The sequence below is a fragment of the Callithrix jacchus genome, chromosome 6, assembly GCF_049354715.1.
Source record: "Callithrix jacchus isolate 240 chromosome 6, calJac240_pri, whole genome shotgun sequence".
Taxonomy (NCBI): domain Eukaryota; kingdom Metazoa; phylum Chordata; class Mammalia; order Primates; family Cebidae; genus Callithrix; species Callithrix jacchus.
The window spans coordinates 124458979-124478261 of NC_133507.1; the positions used below are offsets into that span (position 1 = coordinate 124458979).

At 45.1% G+C, this 19283-nt stretch overlaps 1 protein-coding gene across 2 annotated transcripts in view; it reads left to right on the forward strand.

Moving 5' to 3' along the window:
* Positions 1-19283, forward strand: part of CYP20A1 (cytochrome P450 family 20 subfamily A member 1) — a 161191-nt gene that overhangs the window by 28803 nt on the left and 113105 nt on the right. The window contains exon 4 of one of the 2 annotated variants that reach the window (XM_078328268.1): positions 16636-16754. The exons of the other annotated variant lie outside the window; for it this stretch is intronic. The gene's annotated coding sequence lies outside the window, so the exon portion shown is untranslated. The remainder of the gene's footprint in view (positions 1-16635; positions 16755-19283) is intronic. 2 annotated transcript variants of the gene reach the window in all.

Sequence of the window (19283 nt, forward strand, 5' to 3'; positions counted from 1 at the left end):
TTTGTATATCTTTTTTCTTTTTTTTTTTTTTTGAGGCGGAGTCTTGCTCTGACACCAGGCTGGAGTGCAGTGGCGCAATCTCGGCTCACTGCAACCTCTGCCTCCTGGTTCAAGTGATTCTTCTGCCTCAGCCTCCCAAGTAGCTGGGACTACAGGCACACACCACAATGCCTGGATAATTTTTGTATTTTTGTTTTAGTAGAGATAGGGTTTCACCATGTTGGTCAGTATGGTCTCGATCTCTTTACCTCATGATCTGCCCCCCTCAGCCTCCCAATGTTCTAGGATTATAGGCATGAGCCACCATGCCCAGCTGAAAATACATGGTTTCTATGTGAAAGTCCAGTCCACAGACCTACTTCACTTCACTGCCTGCCCCAGCTGGGAGAAAAATGTCTCTTTCCATGGGGGCCCAATTTTCCTTTTTGGGAACTGTTCCTGAGACTCTCAATTTTTTTTTGAGATGAAATTTCACTCTTGTTGTGCAGACTGTAGTGTAATGGTGCAATCTAAGCTCACTGCAGCCTCCGCCTCCTGGGTTCAAGAGATTCTCCTGCCTTGGCTTCCCGAGTAGCTGAAATTACAGGCATCCACCACCATGCCTGGCTAATTTATTGTATCTTTAGTACAGACAGGGTTTCACTGTGTTGGCCAGGCTGGTCTTGAACTCCTGACCTCAGGTGATCCACCTGCCTTGGCCAACCAAAGTGCTGGGATTATAGGCACGAATTGCCACACCCAGCCGACTCTCTGTTTTCACAGCCTTGACAAATGTAAAGAGCAGAGATGACTCCAAGCTGGGCCTGCCCAGTGTTTCCTCCTGAACGGGTGCGGATCCCGCATTCCCAGCAGGAACACCCTGACCTGGTGCTGCGCTCTCCTCACCTGGAGGAGCTTCCATCCATCCCACCACCACTGGCAGTCTCACTTGGTAATAGCAGAATATTTATTTACAATCACAAATTTCATCCTGTCAAGCTCTGGATTTAACTTTGCCGGTGGTTTCTCAATGGCCTTAGAACCGTGGTCTCGGGATCTCTAGTGCTCCGGCCTGCTGCTCTCTCTCATCCAGTCCCACTGCCTGCAGTTCCACTCATAGGTACATGGGCTCCCAGGTGTCTCGGGGATTTTATGTGTGTTCCCTCAACCCATTCACCCAGTGCCCACCCTCGTTTTTTAAGGTTTTTTTCTAGATAAGTTCGTAAAGTCATAGCAGTTATGTTATCTGAAAATAGAAAAGTTAGTGTGATTTTTCTAAAAACAAGGAAATAATTTATTATTTATAAGATCATCTGTGAGATGACCCTCAAGTATTTTTTATTGGAAATGGAGTCTCTCTCTATGTTGCCCAGACTGGCATTCAGTGGCACAATCTCTGCTCACCATAGTCTCTACCTCCCGGGTACAAATGATTCTCATTCCTCAGTCTCCTGAGTATCTGGGACTACAGGTAGCCACCACCACACTCAGCTAATTTTTGTGTTTTTGTAGAGATGTGGGTTTCACTCTGTTGACCAGGCTGGTCTCAAACTCCTGACCTCATGATCCACCTGCCTCATCCTCCCAAAGTGCTGGGGTTACAAGTGTGAGCCACCGTGCTCAGCCACCCTCAATTTATAAATCAAGGAAATACTAGTTTCCTGGAACCAGAGTTTATGTTTGAGATAATTAGGAAAGAAAAATAAAATCTCAGTGCTGAAGGAAAGGCAAATGGCACAGTTGATTATTGAAATTTCAGAAGAAGGCTGGGTGCAATGGCTTACGCCTATTACCTCAGCACTTTTGGAGGCCAAGACAGGCAGATCACTTGAGGTCAGGAGTTTGAGACCAGCCTGGACAAAATGGTGAAACCTTGTCTCTACTAAAAGTACAAAAATTAGCCAGGCGTGGTGGCATACACCTATAGTCCCAGCTACTTAGGAGGCTGGGAGAATCACTCAGAAGAATCACTGAACCTGGGAGGTGGAAATTGCAGTGAGCGGAGAGCGTGCCACTGCATTCCAGTCTGGGTAAGAGGAAGACACTGTCTCCAAAAAACAAAAAAAGAAAGAAATTTTAGAAGAATTTAGTGGATAGATTATTACTTTACTATATTCTGTAGCCTTGTGTTAGCAGTTGCAAGGTAGTTTATGTTTAAACTTTTATATTTTATATAGTCAGTCAAACTATCAAAAAGTCCTGTCCACATCATAATAAACTATATAAATATTTGCAAACCTCTTTATCTGTACCATGGAAAATTGGTGAAGTAAGTATAGATTTTTTTTTTTTTTTTTGAGATGGAGTCTCTGTCGCCCAGGCCGGAGCACAGTGGCACCATCTCAGCTCACTTAATCCTCTGCCTCCTGGGTTCAAGCGATTCCCCTGCTTTAGCCTCCTGAGTAGCTGGGACTATAGGCGATGACTACCACACCTGGCTAATTTTTTGTATTTTAGTAGAGATGGGGTTTCACCATGGTGGCCAGGATAGTCTTACACTCCTGACCTTATCCTCCTACCTTGGTCTCTCAAAGTGCTGGGATTACAGGTGTGAGCCACTGCATGCTACCATAAGTGTAGATATTTAAGCAGATAAATTATTAATATTTAAGTATTGAAATGCGTAAGGGAATGTAATTATGTCACACCTCTGGTATGGGACTTTGCGCTCCCTCTGTCACCTCCTGCTGGATGGCAAATTGTTGTGGAGACTGAAGGATAAACTGTCACCTTCATTGAAAACTCTAGTCCAGCACGAAAGTCCTCATTTCTGAATGTACCATTTCCTCTCGGGCATTTTTTTTTTTTCAGATGGAGCTTTGCTCTTGTTGCCCAGGCTGGAGTGCCATCGGGCGATCTTGGCTCACCACAACCTCCATCTTCTGGGTTCAAGTAATTCTTCTGCCTCAGCCTCTCCAGTAGTTGAGATTACAGGTGCACGCCACCATGCCCAGCTAATTTTTGTATTTTTAGTAGAGATAGGTTTTCACCATGTTGACAAAGCTGGTCTTGAACTCCTGACCTCAAGTGATCCATCTGCCTTGGCCTCCGAGTGCTGGGAGGTGTGAGCCACTATGCCCAGCCTTTTCTTTTGGAGACAGGGTTTTGTGTTGTCGCCCAGGCTGGAGTGCAGTGGTGCGACCTTGGCTTACGGCAAACTCCATATTCTGGCTCAAGCAATCCTCCCGCCTCAGCCTCCCACGTAGTTGAGACTACAGGTGTGTGCCACTGTGCCTGACTAATTTGTATTTCTAGTAGAGATGGCATTTTGCTATGTTGTCCTGGCTGGTCTTGAACTCCTGGACTCAAGTATTCCACCTGTCTCAGCCTCCCAATGTGCTGTGATTATAGGCATTAGCAACTGTGCTCAGCCTATTTTTAACTTTTTGAGGAAATCCCAAACTATGTTAAAAATAGGCTGCACAGTTTTATATTCCCCATACAGTATTTAAGGGTTGTGATTTTTCTTTGACCTTGTCAACAACACTTGTTATTTCACATTTCTTGGATTATAGCCTTTCTAGTGTGGGTGAAGGCGTATGTCATTGTGGTTTCCGTTTTGATAGCCATAATGACGATGATATTGATCATCTTTTTATGTGCTTGTTTTCCATTTGCATGTCTTTTTGGCAAAGTGTGTGTTCAACTTTTTCTCCATTTTGTAATTTGGTTGTTTTTGTTGTTGAGTTATACAAATTAACATTGTGGTTAACAGACTGTTGTTAGATATATAATGCACAAATATTTTCTTCCTTTCTGTGGGTTGTCTTTTCACTTTCTTTTTTCTTTTTCTTTTTCTTTTTTTTTTTTTTTTTTGAGACAGTCTTACTCTGTTGCCCAGGCTGGAGTACAGTGGGTGCGATCTTGGCTCACTGTAACCTCTGCCTCCTGGGTTCAAGTGATTCTCCTGCCTCAGCCTCCCAAGTAGTTGAGATTACAGGCTCCCGCTACCAGAGCTACCTAATTTTTTGTATTTTTGGCGGGGACGGAGTCTTGCTCTGTCACCCAGGCTGGCGTGCAGTAGCGCCATCTCAGCTCACTGCAACCTTCAGCTCCCAGGTTGAAGTGATCCTCCTGCCTTAGCCTCCTGAGGAGTTGGGATTACAGGCACACGCCACCACGCCCAGCTAATTTTTGTATTTTCAGTAGAGACGGGTGTTCTTCACGTTGGTCAGGCTGGTCTCGAACTGCCAGCCTCAGGTGATCTCCTTGCCTCAGCTTCCTAAAGTGCTGGGATTACAGGTGTGAGCAACTGCACCCTGCCACTCCCAGGCATTTTTGTTTTCTTTCTTTTTTTCTTTTTGAGATGGGATCTTCCTCTGTCAGCCAGGCTGGAATGCAGTGGCTTGATATCGGCTCACTGCAACCTCCACCTCCTGGGTTCAAGCAGTTCTCCTGCCTTAGCCTCCCAAGTGGCTGGAATTCCAAGTGTGTGCCAGCAAGCCTGGGTAATTTTCTTATTTTTAGTAGAGACAGAGTTTTGCCATATTGGCCAAGCTGGTCTTGAACTCCTAACCTGAAGTGATCTGTCTGCTTTGGCCTCCCAATGTGCTGGGATTACAGGCGTGGGCCACCATGCCCACCCTTTCTTTTTTGAGACAAAGTCCAGGCTGGAGGGCAGGGGTGTGATCTTGGCTTACTGTGACCTCCACATTCTGGGCTCAAGCAATCCTCCCATATCAGCCTCCCAAATAGCTGGGACTACAAGTGTGTGCCACCATGAATGGCTAATTTTTGTATTTCTAGTAGAGACGGGGTTTTGCTATGTCATCATGGCTGGTCTTGAACTCCTGGAGTCATGTGATCCACCTGCCTCAGCTTCCCCATGTGCTGGGATTACAGGCATTAGCTGCTGTGCCTAGCCAATTTTTAAGTTTTTGAGGAAATACCAAACTATGTTTAAAAATCATTTTCTGTTCCCCATACAGTATTTAAGGTTTGTGATTTCTCTCCGACCTTGCCAACACTTGTTATTTTATATTTCTTGGATTATAGCCTTTCTAGTGTATGTGTGAAGGAGTATGTTGTGGTTTCAGTTTAGATGGCCATAATGATAATGATATTGATCATCTTTTTATGTGCTTGTTTCCCATTTGCATGTATTATTGGCAAAGTGTGTGTATGTCATTGTGTATGTCATCGTGTATGACATTGAGTATGTCATTCAGTTTAGATGGCCATAAGGATAATGATATTGTTCATCTTTTATGTGCCTGTTTTCCATTTGAATGTCTTATTGGCAAAGTGTGTGTTCAACTGTTTCTCCATTTTGTAATTTGGTTGTTTTTGTTGTTGAGTTATACAAATTATACATTGTAGTTAACAGACTGTTGTTAGATGTATAATGCACAAATATTTTCTTCCTTTCTGTGGGTTGTCTTTTCGCTTTCTTTTTTTGTTGTTGTTGGTTTTGAGACGGACTCTTGCTCTGTTTCCCAGGCTGGAGTGCAGTGGCACGATCTCAGCTCACTGCAACCTCCACCCCCTGGTTTCAAATGATTTTCCTGCCTCGGCCTACCAAGTAACTGAGATTACAGTCTCCCACTACAATGCCCAGCAAATTTGTTGTATGTATTTATTTATTTATTTTTCAGATGGAATCTTGTTCTGTCACCCAGGTGGGAGTGCAGTAGCACACTGTCGACCTACTGCAACTTCTACCTCCCAGGTTCAAGCAATTCTTCTCCCTCAGCCTCCTGAGTAGCTGGGATTACAGGCCTGCACAGGCACGCCTGGCTAATCTTTGTATTTTTCGTAGAGACAGGGTTTCTCCATGTTGGTCAGGCTGGTCTCGAACTCCCAACCTCAGTTGATCTGCTCACCTCAGCTTCCCAAAATGCTAGGATTACAGGCCTGAGCCACTGCACCCTGCCACTCCCGGGTATTTTGGTTTTCTCTCTTTCTTTTTTAGATTAGATGGGATCTTGCTTTGTTGGCCAGGCTGGAGTGCAGTGGCCTGATATCAGCTCGCTGGAACCTCTGCTTCTTGCGTTCAAGCAATTCTCCTGCCTCAGCCTCCCAAGCAGCTGGGATTACAGGTGTGTGTCACCACACCTGACTAATTTTCATATTTTTAGTAGAGATGGGGTTTCACCATGTTGGGCAAGCTTGTCTCGAACTCCCGACCTCAAGTGATCCATCTGCCTCAGCCTCCCAAAATGCTGGGATTACAGGCATGAGCCACCATGCCTGGCCTTTCTTTTTTGAGACAGGGTCTTGTGCTGTCTCCCAGGCTGGAGTGCAGTGGTGTGATCTCAGGTTACTGCAGCCTCCACATTCTAGGTTCAAGCAATCCTCCCATCTCAGCCTCCCAAATAGCTGGGACTACAGGTGTGTGTCACCATGCCTGACTAATTTTTGTATTTCCAATAGAGACGGGGTTTTGCTGTGTCGTCATGGCTGGTCTTGAAATCCTGGACTCAAACGATCCACATGTCTTGGCCTTCCAGTGTGCTGGGATTACAGGCATTAGCTACCGTGCCTGGCCTATTTTTAACTTTCTAAAGAAATACCAAACTATGTTAAAAATAGGCTGCACCCTTTTATATTCCACATACAGCATTTAAGGATTTGACTTCTCTGCAACCTTGTTAACCCTTCTTACTTTATGTCTTGGATTATAGCCTTTCTAGTGCGAAGGAATGTGTCATTGTGGTTTCCATTTAGATGACCATAATGATAATGATATTGATCATCTTTTTATGTGCTTGTTTTCCATTTGCATGTCTTATTGGTGAAGTGTGTGTTCAACTCTTTCTCCATTTTGTTATGTGGTTCTTTTTGTGGTTGAGTTATACAAATTATACCTTGTGGTTAGCAGACTGCTGTTAGATATATAATGCAAAAATATTTTCTTCCTTTCTGTGGGTTGTCTTTTTACTTTCTTTTTTTTTTTTTTTTTGAGACTTAGTCTTGCTCTGTTGCTTAGGCTGAAGTGCAGTGGCACGATCTAGGTTCACTGCAACCTCTGCCTCCTGCATTCAAACGAGTCTCCTGCCTCAGCCTCCCAAGTTGCTGACATTACAGTCTCCTGCTACCATGCCCAGCTAAAATTTCATACTTCTTTTTTCTTTTTCTTGAGATGGAGTCTTGCTCTTTTGCCTAGGCTGGAGTGCAATGGTATGATCTTGGCTCACTGCAACTTCCCTCTCCTGGGTTCAAACAAGTTTCCTGCCTCACCTCTCAAGTAGCTGAGATTACAGGCTCCCGCTACCATGCACAGCTAAGTTTTTGTATTCTTTTTTTGAGACAGAATCTCACTTTGTCACCCAGGCTGGAGTGCAGTAGCACAATCTCGGCTCACTAAAACCTTCACCTCCCGAGTTCAAGCGATTCTCCTGCCTTAGCCTCTTGAGTAGGTAGGATTACAGGTGCGTGCCACCATACCCAGCTAAATGTTGTATTTTTAGTAGAGGCAGGGTTTCTCCATGTTGGTCAGGCTGGTCTCAAACTCCCAGCCTGAGGTGATGTGCTTGTCTCAGCCTCCCAAATGTTGAGATTACAGGTGTGACCCACTGCACCTTGCCACTCCCAGGCATTTTGGTTTTTTATCTTTTTTGAGATGGGATCTCCTGGGGCTCTGTTGGCCAGGATGGAGTGCAGTGGCATGATATTAGCTCACTGAAACCTCCACCTCCTAAGTTTAAGCAATTCTCCTGCCTCAGCCTCCCAAGTAGCTGCGATTACAGGTGCGTGCCACCACATCTGGGTATTTTTTGTATTTTTAGTAGAGATGGGATTTCGCCATGTTGGCCAAACTGGTCTCAAACTGCTGGCCTCAAGTGATCCTTCCGCCTCCACCTCTCAAACTGGTGGGATTACAGGCATGAGCCTTTCTTTCTTGAGACAGGATCTTGTGCTATCTTCCAGGCTGGAGTGCAGTGGTGCGATCTCAGCTTACTGCAACTTCCACATTCTGGGCTCAAGCAATCCTCCTGTCTCAGCCTCCCAAGTAGCTGGAACTCCAGGTGTATCCCAGCTGGGCCACCATGCCCGTCTAATTTTTGTATTTCTACTTGAGACGGGGTTTTGCTATGTTGTCCTGGCTGGTCTTGAACTCCTGGACTCAAGTGATCTACCTGTCTCAGCCTCCCAATGTGCTGTGATTGCAGGCATTAGCTACCATGCCCAGCCTATTTTTCACTTTGTGAGGAAATATGAAACTATGTTAAAAATAGGCTGTACCATTTTATATTCCACATATGGTATTTAAGGATGGTGATTTCTCTCTGACCTTGCTAACACTTGTTATAACCCCTTCCTTATCTTCAGTACATACCTTCTTTTTTTTTTTTTTGAGTCAGTCTCATTCTTGCCCAAATTGGAGTGCTGTGGTGCAATCTAAGCTCACCACAACTTCCACCTACCAGGTTCGAGCAACTCTCCTGCCTCAGCCTCCCAAGTAGCTGGGATTAGTGGTGAACACCACCACGCCTGGCTAATCGTTGTAATTTTAGTAGAATTGGGGTTTCACCATGTTGGCCAGGCTGGTCTCCAACTCGTGACCTCAGGTGATCCACCTGCCTTGGCCTCCCAAATTGCTTGGATTACAAGCATGAGTCACCACGCTGGCTGCAGCATGCACCTTCTTAAGGACAGTTCCTTGCCGGGCACAGTGGCTCATGACCGTAATCCCAGCACTTTGGGAGGCTGAAGCGGATGGATCACCTGAGGTCACGAGTTTGTGACCAGCCTGGCCAACATGGAGAAACCCCGCCTCTAAAAATAAAGGACAGTTCCTTTCTGGTTCCTTCTTAAGGTTCTGATTTCTAATCCTTCCTATCCCAGCTCACTGTTCCTCCACCCCCACCCCCCCGCATTCTGCCTCACTTTCTCCTTTCCGGATCCCACCATTTCCCACAATCAGTCCTGGCCTCAGATTCCCGCCCTTCAGTTTCCAGTGTTCCTTGGGTCCTCCGTCACCCCTGATCCTCTCTGATTGGGGTGGGGGTATGAGCTGGAATTAAAGCCAGCCTTTGTTGGAGTCCTGGGGCTGGATTCTGCATTATGCTTCCCTGTGTCATTGTACCTTCTCGTTTCTGCTCTATCTGCTGCTTCATCCTCTAACCCCACCAGTGGAGTGCCACTCTTTCCCCTCTGCTGCTTCTCCATCTCCATCTCTCCATCTTCTGCTCCTGGCCTTTCCTGGCACGGGGCCTGAGCTCTGAGCTCTTGCCCTTTACCGGGACACCGTCCTGTTCCTCCTCGTCAACCCAGGGCAGTGGCTGTGGGCTCCGCTTCCAGCTGCTGTGGGCCTGGTCCACCCTGATCAGTGAGTGTAATGGGGCAGCAGTGCAGTTCATGCCCTGGATTGGCAGCTGCAGCTGCCGTGCACTCAGCGACCCCTGTAGGCTGGTGTGGGTGCTGCCTGGAGGTTGCTGTGGCACCGCCGGGAGGTTGCTGTGGTGCTCCTTGGTGCCCAGAACCCCACCTGGGGCTTCCTCTTTGAGTCGCTACTGCCCCTTCCCAGGGGGGCAAGGCCGGGGGTTCCGCTGGTGGTATCTTCTCACGAGGCACCTTCCCTTCTCAGGGAACTTGGTGCAGCTCAGGAGGCTAATGCTGCCCAGGTCGCCATATTCCCTGTGGGGCCGGATAGGCTCTGGCCTTAGGCTGCTCACCTTACTCCAGCCACTGCCTCTCCCTTCCCACCATGGAAGGAGGCGATGGAGGGACCTCCAGGCAGGAGATGGCCGGTGCTCCCCCAGGAGTGGGCAGGGTGCCAGGAAGCAGACGGTTCCCTCTGGCTGAGGATCGCCCAGGGTTGCGCGCCCTGGTTCCTGCACGCGACCAGCAACTTGGCCAGTACCCTCCCTGCCAAGTTGCTCCCTGAAACTAAGGCTCTCGGGCCTGCAGTGAGGGACATTTTTTTCCTCACTGTGAGTCTGCAAACTCGGGGCCAGGTATTTTCTGCATATTCTTTTTTTTTTTTTTGAGACAGACTTTCGCTCTTGTTACCCAGGCTGGAGTGCAATGGCGCGATCTCGGCTCACCACAAGCTCCGCCTCCTGGGTTCAGCCAATTCTCCTGCCTCAGCCTCCTGAGTAGCTGGGATTACAGGCATGCGCCACCATGCCCAGCTAATTTTTTGTATTTTTAGTAGAGACGGGGTTTCACCATGTTGACCAGGATGGTCTTGATCCCTTGACCTCGTGATCCACCCGCCTCAGCCTCCCAAAGTGCATATTCTTAAATAGGATGCTTCAGTCAAAGGTTGTTGATAGACCCACTCTTTCTGATTATCGCCTGCTGATACAGAGAATGTATGAAGATGAAAATAAGAATATTCATTCATTTATGTGTTTATTTATTTATTTTGGGGGGGGGAAGGCAGGAAGGGCGGGAAGAAGGATGGTAGGGAGGAAGGAAGGGATGAAGGAAGGAAGGAAGGGAGGAAGCGGGGAGGGAGGGAGGGAAGGGAAGGAAGGAAATCAAGCAATGAGAGAGACATTGCCGACCTGGATCTCGAGGTTTACAAGTTGATTTCTTTTTTTTTTGAGAGAAGGAAAGAAAAAAAAAATAAGTAAAGGAGAGGAAGAAAGAGGAAGAGAAAGAGGGAGAGTAAATGGAAATATTGCTTTATTTTGAAAAAAATTGGGTATTAATAATGGCCAATCAGTGTTTCATTTAAACTTATGGGTAGGTGTGATGTGGTATTGACAAGAATGTATATTTTGTGTATTTGAAGTGGAGAGCTCTATAAATATTTATTAAGTTTACTTGTTCCGGATCTGAGTTCGAGTCCTTGATATCCTTATTAATTTTCTGTCTCATCGAATCTAAGTCTCGTATCTGGGTGTTAGGATCATTAGCTCTTGTTGTTGCAATGATCCTTTTACCACTATATCTTCGTTGCTTTAAAATCTATTTTATCTGATACAAGAATTACAACTCTTGCTTTTTATTTATTTATTATTTATTTTTGCTCTCCATTTGGTTGGTACATCTTTCTCCATCCCTTTGTTTTGAGTCTTTGTGTATTCTTGCATGTGAAACAGGTCTGGATGTAACATGCCGTTGGGTTTTGGCTGTGTCTTTTGATTGGGGGATTTAGTCAATTTAAATTTAGGGTTACTGCCATTTGATGTTGACTGGCTGTTTTATCCATTTGTTGGTGTAAATTCTTCTTTATGTTGGTGCTGTTTACTTTTTGGTGTATTTTTAGAAAGGCTAATACTGGTTGTTTCTTTCTGTGTGTAATGCTTCTTTCAGAAGCTCTTGTAAAGCAGGCCTGGTGGTAATAAAATCTCTGAGTTCTTGCTTGTTCATAAAAGATTTTATTTTTCCTTCAGTTGTGAAGCTTAGTTTGGCTGGATATGAAATTCTGGGCTGAAGGTTCTGTTCTTTGAGGATGTTGAATATTGGCCCCCACTCTCTTCTGGCTTGTAAAGTTTCTGCTGAGAGATCTGCTGTAAGTCTGATAAGCTTGCCTTTGTGGGTAACCTGACCTCTCTCTCTGGCTGCCCTTAGTATTTTCTCCTTTGTTTCAACCCTGGTGAATCTAACGATTATGTGCCTTGGGGTTGCTCTTCTTGAGGAATATCTTTGTGGTGTTCTCTGTATTACCTGGGGTTGAATGTTGACCTGTTTTGCTAGTTTAGGAAAATTTTCCTGAATAATATCCTGAAGGGTATTTTCCAGCTTGGATTCATTCTCTCTGTCACATTCAGGTACACCTATCAAACGTAAATTTGGTCTTTTCACATAGTCCCACATTTCTTGGAGAGTTTGCTCATTCCTTTTTATACTTTTTTCTCTAATCTTTTTTTCACGTTTTATTTCATTAAGTTGGACTTTGACCTCTGATACCCCTTCTTCTGCTTGAACAATTCAAGTGTTTAAACCTGTGCATACTTCTCGGAGTTCCTGTATTGTATTCTTCAGTTCCATTATTTCACTCATACTCCTCTCTAAGTTGTCTATTCTCAATAGGATTTCATCAAACTTTTTTCAAAGTTCCTAGTTTCTTTACGTTGGGCTACAACATGGTCTTTTAACTCACCAAAGTTTGTTATTATCCATTCCTTGAAGAGTGATTCTGTCATCAGGATGCGCTCCTTCTCCATCAAGCCTTGTTCCATTGTTGATGTGGAACTGTGATCATCTTTAGAGGGAGAGGCGTTCTGACTTTGAGTATTCTCAGCTTTTTTACGCTGGTTTCTTCCCGTCATTGTAAATTTATCCTCCTGTCATCTTTGAAATTACCAACTTTCAGATTAGGTCTCTTGAGTGGACATCCAAGTTGTTAGTTCCCAGGGCCAGAGCAGCGGCGTTAAAACTGATGGTGCTTTTCTGCCCAGGATTCTCCTGTCTGGCTTCCTTCTTGTGTCCGTAGTAGGCGACTCTGCCTTCTTGGGGCTCCAAATCTCGGTCAGAAGGTAAACCGGTCCCGTTTGCTCTGCGCCGAGAGCTGCCGTGCCGAGGTGCCGTCACAGCCGCTGCGCCGGGCTCTGGTGTCCTGCTGGGGGCCCTTGCGGGTCCTCTGAACCTGTTTACTCTGCTCCGAGAGCTGCCGTGCCGAGGTGCCGGTGGAACCGCTGCGCCGGCCACGAAAGTCTCGCTGGCCACCCATGTGTTTCCTCCACTGGGGGATCTTCTGCTCCGTGAGCGACCAGAATTTGTCTGAAAGTGTGGCGTCCTCTAGTTCTCCGTGCCTTCCCTGAGAGCTGCAATCTCAGGTTGTTAGCGATCGGCCATCTTGGATCATTCCAAGAATATTTATAAATAGTTTTGCTGGAGGTGGAGGCTCACCCTGTAATCCCAGCACTTTGGGAGGCCAAGGCGAATAGATCACAAGGTCGGGAGTTCCAGACCAGCCTGGCCAACATAATGAAATGCGTCTCTACTAAAAAACACAAACATTAGGTGGGCGTGGTGGCAGGTGCCTATAGTTCCGGCTGTTAGGGAGGCCGAGGCAGAAGACTTGCTTGAACACAGGAGGCAGCAGTTGCAGTGAGCTATCACACCACTGCTGCGCTCCAGCCTGGCGACAGAGCAAGATTCCGTCTCAGAAAAAGAAAAAAGGATATTTATGAATAGTTTCCAAACTTTGGAGGGATCAAGAAGAGAGAGGCAAAACAAACGCTTCCACCCACCTTTGTTCACAAAATTGTGATTTACCAAATCAGTGTAAATTATAGATGACTTCTAAGAAATATGTTTTTTAAATCTAGAAAACAAAACAAGGGCCGGGTGCGGGGCTCACTCCTGTAATCCCAGCACTTTGAGAGTCCCAGGCATGGGGAGGGAGGAGGACAGGGGAGGGGAAGAAGGGGCCGGGATCACCTGAAATCAGAAGTTTGAGACGAGCCTGACCAACATGGTGAAACCCCATCTCTAAAAAAATACAAAAATTATCTGGGCGTAGTGGCGCATACCTGCAGTCCCAGCTACTTGGGGGGCTGAGGCAGGAGAATCATTTGAACTCAGGAGGCGGAGGTTGTGGGGAGCCAAGATCGCACCACTGCACTCCAGCCTGGGAGACAGATTGAGACTGTCTCAAAAAAAAAAAAAAGTAATAATCAAAAATGTTTTAAATACAAGTTATAAAAACATTATCTTAATAGATTTTTTGTTTTGCTTGATCTTGCTTATCAGTTTTTTGAACCCTTAGGTTTCCTTATTAGAGTTCTAGAAATCGGTTTTTAGTTCATTTATTTTTATTTTTATTTTTGAGGCTGTGTCTCATTCTGTCGCCAAGGCTAGAGAGCAGTGGCACAATTTTGGCTCACTGCAATCTCCACCTCCCAGATTCAAGCTATTGTCATGCCTCAGCCTCATGAGTAGCTGGGATTACAGACATGAACCACTACACCTGGCTAATTTTTGTATTTTTATTAGACACGGGGTTAGACCATGTCAGCCAGGCTGGTCTCGAACTCTTGACCACAAGTGATTTACCTGTCTTGGCCTCCCAAAGTGCTGGGATTACAGGCGTGAGACACTGCACCTGGCCCATTGATTTTTTTTAAATTTATTTGTAATGTATTGAGGGAGTATAAGTGCGAGTTTCTCACATGCCTGTGTCAACGTAGTGGTGAAGCCTGTGTAGTTCATTGATGTGGGTTATCGGAAACCTGTGTTCGAGGGCTCTTTAGTTTTTTCCATAAAAAGCAAATTTGCAGGGAAGGATCAGTGGCTCATGGCTCTAATCCCAGCACTTTGGGAGGCTTAGGCCAGTGGATCATGAGGTCAGAAGTTCAAGACCAGCCTGGCCAACATGCTGAAACCCCGTCTATAATGTGACCAATTAGCTGGGCGTGGTGGCAGCCACCTGTAGTCCCAGCTACTTTGGAGGCTGAGACAGAAGAATCACTTGAACCCAGGAGGCAGAGGTTGCAGTAGAGTAGGTGTCCAGCCCAGGTGACAGAGCGAGACACTGTCTCAAAAAAGAAAAAAAAGAAAAACAAAATTTGGACTATTACTGATTACAAATGTTTTTAGAGTAGAATTCAAAATGGTAACTGTGGATGATCAAAGCAGTAGTTATAATGAGAATTGATTAAAGTTCCCAATTCACAATAAAATGTAATTTCTTATTTTATGTGCAGCATTTTAAGACAGCAACCAGAATCATGACTGACAGCATCACATCAGGACCACCAGACTATTTTTGGTTTTTGAGCCGGAGTCTCACTCTGTTGCCCAGGCTGGAGTACAGTGGAGCGATCTTGGCTCACCAGAACCTCCTCTTTCTGGGTTCAAACAATTCTCCTGCTTCAGCCTCCTGAGTAGCTGAGAATATAGGCATGTACCACCTTGCCCAGCTAATTTTTAAATTTTTAGTAGAGTTGGGGTTTCACCATGTTGGCCAGGCTAGTCTCAGACTCCTGCCTCAAGTGATTCACCCACCTTGGCCTCCCAAAGTGTTGGGATTACAGGTGTGAGCCACTGCACACAGCCCATAATAGGCATTTAATATTTGTTGAACAAGTATTTGGCATTCTTGGAGTTCAGAAAGGAGATGGGGAAGATTTTTAAATAACTATGTATATTTATATTGAGACAGAGTTTTGCTTTTGTTTCCCATGCTGGAGTGCAATGGTACAATCTTGGCTCACCACAACCTCTGCCTCGGCCTCCCAAGTAGCTGGGAGTATAGGGATGTGCCAACATGTCCAGCTAATTTTGTGTTTTTAGTAGACAAGGGGTTTCTCCTTGTTGGTCAGGCTGATCTCTAACTCCCGACCTCAGGTGATCCACCCACCTGAGATTACAGGCATGAGCCACCAGGCCTGGCCTAAATAACATGTTTTAAAAAGCCACATTGTCCTACAATACCAATTTCTCTTGCATATTTAGGAAACTAAGGTTTCTTTGTCCTAAAGTAGGCTGACATATGGGAAATAGGATGTAAAATGTGTGCGAATGTTTCAGATACAGTTTGAGGTTTCCTAGAGATTTTGTGCTAGGGAGGCTGCTTGCTACAAGCTCCCAAAGCACTGGGAGGACATTGTATTCATCCGTGAGGCGAGAAGCGCTGGGGAGCACCCAAGCCTTGGGCTTTTAGCATAGAGTGTTCAGATCTTTATAGACTGGGCCTGTGGCACAGAGAGGTCCCGGGTCTCTGGCTTCCTGTGATCTTTGCCTTATTTGCCAACAGAAAATGTGACCCTCCAAAGCAAGAAACTTGAGTGTGGGCCACCACAGCCATGGCATCTGCCCAGAGCTTGAGAAGGAAGGAACATTCTCCAGTGACCTCACAGGGCTGGCATAGGTGGTCACTGCCCTGTGGATCACCCAGCTGTGTTGGGCAACCTGAACCTCATCTGCAGGGATGCGAAGAGGAAAATACAAAAGTCTTTACGTGAGCGCTGAGAAGGCAGATGCAGCAGAAACCTCCAGGCGATAAATATCCAGTATGGGACCTGCGGTGGAAAGAAAACATATTGGTGATCATGTGTACTTACACTCTAGGGTCACCAGGTGGCACTGTGGCCTCATCTGTGGCTCTGAAAAGGAAAATTTGGAAGTTTTCCACAGTTTTTAACAAGCCCCTATTCTGTGCCAAATCACTCACCCCTCAAAACAACCTAATGAGCTAGGGATACTTATTATCTATATTTTATGCAGAAAAAAAAACGGAGACATGAAGATGTGAATTATCTTCCCCAGATCACTCAGCTAATAAGTGGTAGAGACAGAATAGGACCTAAACAGTGTGGCTGCGAAGCCCACATGCATTGATTCAACAAGTGTTTATTGAGCGCCTGCCATATACAAGGCCTTGTGTGATTAAATATGGTTATGATTAATAATATAACAATGACAAATCACTGACGCTTTTTAGAGATTTCAGGCACAGAACAGTATATGCAATAATAGTGAAATTGATCCCACTAGTTATGACAGAAATGATGATACATTTAAATGAGTTGGATGTTTTAGATTCTTGACAGAAACTGAATGAGGAATGAAATTTATTGTTCCAATTTCACACAGAAGGAAACAGGTGAAGAGGGGTAAAGTAATTTTGCATGGCATGAAGTAGAAATTCAAAGTACAGGAATTTGAACTTGGTTCTGTCCTTTTCTGAGGCTCTCATGCTCTTGACCACTATAGACTCAAGCATCACCTTGTTTTTCTGCTCATTCAAGAGACTTTTTAAAAAATTATCTAATAGGTTGGCACTCACTATGAGCTTCTGTTCCCATTCTGCAGGTGGTGAAGTCCTCTATTATCCTGACCCCACAGTTCCTGTCCCATGACCAGGGCCAGCTCACCAAGGAACTGCAGCAGCACGTAGTCAGTGCCATCCCCCATGCAAGTACCTTAGGAAGGTGAGTGAGCACAGACCAGATGGGGCCTGGCGCCCTTGAACAGTTCCTGGTCTTGACTGCTCCATGTCTCACAAGGGGCCATGCTGGGGAAAGCATAGGCAGTCACAGTACTGGCTTTTTCCTCCTTTTTCCTTCCATGCAAGTGGCTTAGGGAGGGGGTAAAGTAGTTGACTTATTTAGATAAAAACTGCTGTCTTGTGTCAGAAACTCAAAAAGAATCACTGCTGGCATGTTAACCTAAAGAAAAACAACCAGACAAGTACCTAGCAGTACTTCAACATGTTATTTTATTTATTTATTTATTTGAGGCAGAGTCACGCTCTCTTGCCCAGGCTTCAGTGCAATGGTGAGGTCTCGGCTCACTGCAACCTCTGCCTCCTGGGTCCAGGTAATTCTCCTGTCTCAGCCTCCCAAGTAGCTGGAACTATAGGCATGTGTCACCATACCCAGCTAATTTTTGTATTTTTAGTAATGGGATTTCACCATGTTAGCCAAGCTAGTCTTGAACTCCTGACCTTAAGCAATCCTCCTGCCTGGTCGTTTCAAATGGCTGGGATTACAGAGGTGAGCCAAAGTGCCTGGCCTATAGGTTACTTATTATCCTGCAAAATTTAGGCTGATGCCTGTAACCCCAGCACTTTGGAAGGCAGAGGTGGGTGGGTCACCTGAGGTTAGGAGTTCAAGACCAGCCTGAAGAATGTGGCAAAACCTTGTTTTTACTAAAAACACAAAATTTAGCCAGATATGGTCACACGCACCTGTAGAGACAGGAAAATTGCTTGGACCCAGGAGGAGGAGGTTTCAATGAGCTGAGACTGTGCCAGTGCACTCCAGCCTGAGCGACAGAACAAGACTCTGTCCAAAAAAAAATTATCCTGTAAAATTTGAAAAGGAAACAAATCAGCAGCTTCTAAACTATTTTTTGACATGATTCATAATAAATAAATTCTATATTACACATATATGTTCTATATTTCTGAATAAAAGATTTAACAAAATCATATTTACAACACATAATACATATTTTTATTCTCCTTCATTTGTTTTGAATGCTCTTTGCAATCTACAAAAAGTTCAATAGTAGTAATTAAATTATTCATTAAGTTGAGCATTATCTTGTCATTTAAAATGATAATCTCAAAAATGATCTTTTATTTTTGAGCTAAAAATATTTTAACAATATACTATTTAAGAGAAAAATACTGGCTATGAAAGAATATACATGGTTTATTATTTTTTGAGACAGAGTCTCATTCTCTCGCTCAGGCTGAAGTGCAGTGTTGTGATCTCGGCTCACTACAACCTTCACCTCCCTGGGTTCAAGCGATTCTCCTGCCTCAGCATCCTGAGTAGCTGGGACTACAGGTGCGCACCACCATGCCTGGCTAACTTTTGTATTTTTTAGTAACGATGGGGTTTCACCATATTGGCCAGACTGATCTTGAACTCCTGACCTCATGATCTGCCCACCATGGCCTCCCAAAGTGCTGGGATTACAGGCATGAGCCATGGTGCCTTGTCCATAGTTTTATCCTATCTGTTTAAAAATAAAGATTGAAAGAATACATATGCAAATAAGTTTACATTTCTCTTTTTGTAGTACTTTGCTGCATTGTCTGAGTATTGACAATCAATACACATTCTGAAGCTACATGGCTAATGTTGAGTACTCACTATGTGTGCCAGGACCTGGGCTCAATGCTCTACATGCATTTTTATTTCATTTAATTCTCTCCACAACCTGAGGTAATATAGCCAACCCATTTTACAGAGTTGAAACTGAGGCTCAGAGACTGAAAGTTAAAAGCCTGAGGTTGTAGTCAATAAGAGGCAGAGCTGGGACTGAAACCTACATGTGCCTGACAACCAGTTCATGTTTTGACAGTAGGCTAGTCTGCTTCACAGAGCATGGAATAGATGATACATGCCTGCTAGGACAGACCAGGTATCACTGTAGGTAATAAACAGCCCCAAACCATGGAAATTTACAACATTAAAGGCTCTTTTCCCGCTCATGCCACACGTCCCCATAGCTCTCCTGGGCCCTGTTCTCCACATCCCCTCATCTGCCACCAGAATAAAGGAACAGCCTCCATGTGGGACATATCAGTGGCTCTAAGAGATGAAGGAAAGGGTGGCCAGTCTCAATGGCTCCCAACTCTTTTGCCTCGAGGTGACATACTTCACTTCCACTCACATCTCCTGAGTCAAAGCAAATTCCATAACTACCTCCACCTTCAAGGGGCCCAGAGGAGAACCTGAAATACTCGGGGGACTCCATTAGGGCCACCGTATGGTGTCAGCCTATGCGGGAGACTGTGGAGGGGCAGAGGAGGACAGTGGGGAATTGATGGGAAATGACAGCAGGACTGAGTCACTGCGGATCAACCAGATGGAGTTTGTCCCAGAACTGCACAAAATCAGCAGCAACATGATCAAATGGGGTAAACTTTAGAAAAAGCAGTTTGTTCAGGTGTTATCAGCAGTGAACTCAGACTCAACTGAGTGACATTGAGTCAGTAAATCTCT